The sequence below is a fragment of the Pezoporus occidentalis genome, unplaced genomic scaffold (genome assembly GCF_034315485.1).
Source record: "Pezoporus occidentalis ecotype Australia unplaced genomic scaffold, CSIRO_AGI_Poc_V1 ctg114, whole genome shotgun sequence".
Taxonomy (NCBI): domain Eukaryota; kingdom Metazoa; phylum Chordata; class Aves; order Psittaciformes; family Psittacidae; genus Pezoporus; species Pezoporus occidentalis.
This window is the reverse complement of record NW_026912929.1, coordinates 2,295-7,698: the sequence shown is the minus strand read 5'-3', so window position 1 is coordinate 7,698 and position 5,404 is coordinate 2,295. Positions and strand designations below refer to the sequence as shown.

The following is a 5,404-nucleotide window of genomic DNA, read 5'->3' as shown; positions in this document are numbered from 1 at the left end:
GCAGGGAGAAGTTAGAGAATGTACAGATAGAGCAAAGAAGGAAAGAAGAGCATGTCCCTGTTCCTGTCACTGCCATGTCCACCTCCCCTGCTGTGGCTGCAGGAACTTGATTATGTATTTTTCAGTGCATGTAAGAACCAAGATCCCATGTGCACCAGATGGAGAGAAATGAGAATTAAACCCTTGTAGAAATAAGAGTGATGAAGCTCCACAGCGCTGAAGTATTTTCCTTTGTGGGTACCACAGCCCTGTAATGATGGTGGTAGAGGCCCAGTGCAGAACCTAATCTTTGCCAGCATATTTACTACCCATATAGTGAAAGACTGGCACTGCTACCCACCTCCATCTGCTGGTTTCCTTTCTAATAGCCACAAGCTCTGAGAGTGATGAACTGCATAACTTTGGCCCAAAGCCACTTAAGGCACATTCCTTTGGGTTAAAAATAAAATAAAAAATTTGTATTTTTAAGATCTAGTTGAAGTCCATCAAGATAGGCACTTACAGTGCAGATACGTGGAGTGTTTCCCTGGACAACCTTCTCTTTGGGCAGTGTGGTTGTCAGTCCCCTGGCAGAGCCAACCTGCCTGGAGCATACTCTCCAGTTCTCATTGCGGTATGAGACATTCTCAGATAAGGGGAAGGCACAATTAATTAGTCCCAACTGACTGAAACCTATATATGTCTCAGCTGGAGTCACAACTTAGCAGGCAAGTGTCACATGCTAAGACATGAAAAAGTGAGACAAACGGACCACAGGACATCCTGACCAACAACAAACGGCAAGCCTCACTGACTAACAGCCTTCGCTTGCGGCCAGTGAATCCTTTACAGTGAGTTCTTCTGCCATCCTCTGCATCTGGCTCATGAAACTGTGCAGCACAAAGGTGACATATTTGAAAAATCACAGCAGTCAGCTGAAGTTTCCAACAGCTGGAAAAAGGGAAATATAACCCCCATTTTCAAGAAGGGAAAAATGGATGACGCAGGGAACTACAGAGCAGTCTCACCTCTGCGTCTGGCAAAATCTTGCAGCAGATTCTCCTGGCAGGCATGCTAAGGCACATGAAAATCAACAAGGTGCTTGGTGACAGCCAGCATGGCTTCACTAAGGGGAAATCCTGCCTGACCAATTTGGTGGCGTTCTATGATGGGGCTACAGAACTGATGGACAGGGGTAGAGCAGTTGATGTCATCCACCTGGACTTGTGCAAAGCGTTTGACACTGTCCCACACGACATCCTTGTCTCTAAACTGGAGAGACATCAATTTGATGGATGGACCACTCTGTGGATAAAGAACTGGCTGGGGCCACATGCAAAGAGTTGTGGTTGATGGCTCAGTGTCCAGCTGCAGACCAGTAATGAGTGGTGTCCCTCAGGGATTGGTGTTGGGTCCAGTCTTGTTCAACATCTTTGTCGCTGACATGGACTCAGGATTGAGTGTGCCCTCAGCAAGTCTGTGATGACACCAAGCTGTGTGGTTCGGCTGATAAACTAGAGGGAAGGAATGCCATCCAGAGGGACCTTGACACACTTGAAAGGTGGCCAATGCCAACCTCATGAAGTTCAACCAAGCCAAGTGCAAGGTCCTACACCTGGGTTGGGGCAATCCCAAGCACAGCTACAGGTTGGTCAGAGAAGAGATTCAGAGCAGCCCTGCGGAGAAGGGGCTGGGGGTTGGTCAATGATAAACTGAACATGAGAAAACCACACATCTGTTTCTTCTGAACAGCTGAACTCTTACAAATAAGTTCGTTTCCTCTTTTAGTGCAAAACTATCTTCTCACTATCATTTAATATTAACTACACAGGCACTTCTTTCAGGAAGAGAAAACTAAAAGAAGCTTTGCAGAGGTGTAACATGGTCCACAATGGACCTTATGTTGAGTATTTGCCTTTAAATCTTTCAAAGAAAAAAACAGAGGAGACTGGGCACGTTCTTTATGTCATCTTTAAAGACCATACTACACGCACCTTAGGAATAGTGCAGACTCGTCACAGACGTACCTTGTGTTGCAGACCACAATGGATTCCTCCCTCGGCTTTGTCCTTCCACGGCAAAAGAAAGGGTGACCATGGTGAAATGGTGGCAGTTGACATCCAACTGGGAAAGCGAAAAAATACCCAAAAACCTTTACCAGCAAGCTGGGCGGGAGTCTAAAGCTTCCTTTTTTTTTTGTGAAGGCTATGACTGAGCAGAACAAAAAAGTATTTTTCACCATCTTTGGTACAGTCAGTGAGAGATGGAGCAAGAAAACAGAGTGCAGCACCAGAGCATAAAGAGGCTGGGGTGGGGGCAGGGGAGAGGGAGAGGAAGAAAAAGGGAGAGACAAGGACAGTGGCGAGGCACAGGACATGCAGACAGAGAGAAAAAAAGAAAAGAGGACAAAGGGTTCAAGAAATAAAGTGCCAGCTCTGTAAGGAGCGACCAAGAAGGAGAAAAACTAAAACCAGAAATGGGCCAGAGGACAGAGACGGAGGAAGAGAGAAAAGGGGTCACAGAGCAGGAGAGAAAGGGAAAAAGGGAGAGGTGGCTGGATGGGGAGGCATAGCAAGGAATGAGGGAATGCCTGCTCTCCAGGCATTCTCATTTCTTTATATCCCTCTCTTAAGTGGGTCTCAAAGATGAATGACTCCAAGCTGCTGGCCGATTTTCTCTCTTTCCTGTTTCTCTAGATCTCTGATCATTAATTCTGGGAGTCTAGGATGTAAAGAGAACAAAAATCAAAAGTTGCAAGTGCCTTTAGCTGAACAGCACACCATATACCATCAGCTTCTGATGACAGCAGCTCTATGTGAGCCACCACCAATTCCAAAACAATTCACTTCCTTTACCTGGAGCTTTAACCCGGCAGAGCCACTCCAAACATCCTTTTTCATCAAGCTCTTCAGTTTGCCCTCCAGCAGGTCAGGCACATCATTTGCAACCAGTTCCACAGGGGTCTCACAGACAATCTTCTGCTTCTTGGGTGTTTCTTCCCCTCCTCTGTTTTAGTAACTGTGCTGTCACCGGACCTTTTGGATGGTTCTTCCACTTTCACAGTTTCTGTGTTTCCTTTGGGATCCTGTAACAGAAAAAGTACATTCTCAGTCAAGGGAACAGATTTGCAGGTGTCGTGGCTTAAGCCCAGCCGGTAACTCAGAACCACGCAGCCTCTCACTTGCCCCCTCCTTCTTCCTCCCCCTGCTCCCTGAGGGATGGGGAGGAGAATCAAAAGAATGTAACTGCCACGGGTTGAGATACGCACAGTCCAGTAACTAAGGTAAAATACAAAACCAGTACTGCTACCACCAATAATAATAATCATAGGGGAATAACAAGGGAAGACAATACAATTGCTCACCACCCACTGACCAATATCCAGCCTGACCGGAACAGTGATCTGGGCCTTCTGGGTAACACCCCCCAGCTGATATACTGGGCATGACGTGCTGTGGTATGGAATACCTCTTTGGTCAGTTTGGGTCAGGTGTCCTGTCTCTGCTGCCTCCCAGCTTCCCCTCCTCCCTGGCAGAGCGTAAGACTCAGAAAGTCTTTGGTCAGAGTAAACATTACTTAGCAACAACTAAAAACACTGGTGTTATCAGCATTGTTCCCAGGCTGAAAGTCAAAAACACAGCACTGCACCAGCTACTAAGAAGGAGAAAAAAAGACTGCTACCGCTGAACTCGGGACAGTGGATTTTCCAGCTTTTTCCCAGTTCAGGGGACAAACAGGGAAAGAAGAGTTTGCCTGAGGAAATTCTGTGAGAGAAAGAGCACTGCCTTCACAATATCGGGGACAGGGCTTTGCAATATTAAGACTTTGCAATACTGGGGCTGGGGCTAAGTTATTAAGGGAACAAAACAAAGGGTTTGAAATACCATGACTTAAACAGACATACTCTGTGCTTAAAGAAAACGTCACCTTCTGGTGACAGACACACTCTGTGATTCAAAAGAATGCTATCTTTGTACAACCTATAAAACTCAGCTGGTGCAAACTGCTGCTGTAGTTGAGCAGTAAGTTGGGGTACCACGTGTGTGCCAGAGAGATATGAAATTGAACCCTAAAAGGAGATAAATAGAGAAATTAGAGGAAGGGGCGTACAAAATCGAGTAAGGGGAGGTGTAAACAGAGGCAGGACAGTTAGCATGTAGATTATATGTGTTGGAGAGGCTGTAAACCTTGGAGTACCCAACCAGTGGGGAAACAAGGGAGGGAACTTGTGGATGGGATAGGAAATACAAATCCAAGCTCTGCCTTTGCTGTGTGTGCCTACTTGCCAGGACACCTGTTTGTGCACAGACGTTCAATAAATAGCTGCTTCACTGCTGTGTCTGACCGAGGCCTGCCTGAACCTAGCGACCATTTCTCACCATTCAACTTTTCAGACACCAAAATCCAAGACCCATTCCCTCAGCAGGATACTCACCTGAGACTCCAACTTCTCGCCTTCCTCCTTTTTCTGGGACTCTGCTCTGGGAGGGGCAGTTTCTTGCCTGACCTGGAGACTGCTGCTTCTCTTCTCCCTGCTCTTCCTCACTGTTTTTCTGGTCCTGTTTCTTCCCCTTTCTCTTCCTTACCCATCTCTGCCAGGCGTTCTTCTTCTTCCTGGTCATCACAGGCAAGCAAAGGGGAAAACAAAACAGTTGTGTATATTTTTAAATATAGAAATCCCACACAAGCGTTTCCCTGCAAAAAAATGTATGTGCAAAACCCAGCACTCACAGTGACTGCAGCCATTAGTGAGGGCCTGTGCCTGAGCTACAACAGTAACTAAAAGTCATCTCAGTGCAGGATGTGACTCCGTGACGAAGCACGGAGCCTGCTGGACACTTGCACAGACAACACACGGCCAGGAGCCTGTCCACAGAGCACCAGGACAACCTGGGAACGAGAGACTTCCCCAGAAACAAGTCCTGAAACATTTTCAGTTCATCCTCAAATAACCTCCTGTGACACCACACTCATTTTCAGCCACACGCAGTGACCAGTCAGGTCATACATATTTTATCCTGTAGGGTGCTGTACGCATAGCCTGCACACTGGGCCATCCACAGCTGTCTCATCCATTAAAAGCACTAGGATTCAAAGGGCATTTGTAAAGCTTTAATGAGAGAAACTCCGTTTAGTTTTTAGATGGCAGAAAATTCTGTGAGCAAGCCTTAGACCAATTGCTCCCACATCTAAAGCCTTCAGCTCGATGGCCAGGGCAAATCAGCAGCAGAGCAAATAAAGATTCTGCCTGTTCTCAACAGACTGAGGCTTGAAATGACTTGACATAAACTAGAGAAGCACTAAAGCCACCCAGTCTCGTAACTTGATGCGTCTCCTGCTACAAGCACCTTGCAACACAGAACGAGAGCTGGATCAGCTCCCTCCCAACGCTGTCTCTGCATCTAGAATACTAAGCATTTATGAA

General features: G+C 46.7%; 1 long non-coding RNA gene across 1 annotated transcript; it reads right to left on the bottom strand.

The window, feature by feature from the left end:
- Window positions 1-2,612: 2,612 nt before the first annotated feature.
- On the bottom strand, window positions 2,613-4,630 carry LOC134172635 (uncharacterized). The gene is made up of 3 exons (XR_009967972.1): window positions 4,415-4,630; window positions 2,835-3,064; window positions 2,613-2,700 (listed from the first exon to the last, which is right to left on the bottom strand). It is a non-coding gene; the product is annotated as an uncharacterized LOC134172635 (long non-coding RNA).
- Between the last annotated feature and the right edge of the window lie 774 nt (window positions 4,631-5,404).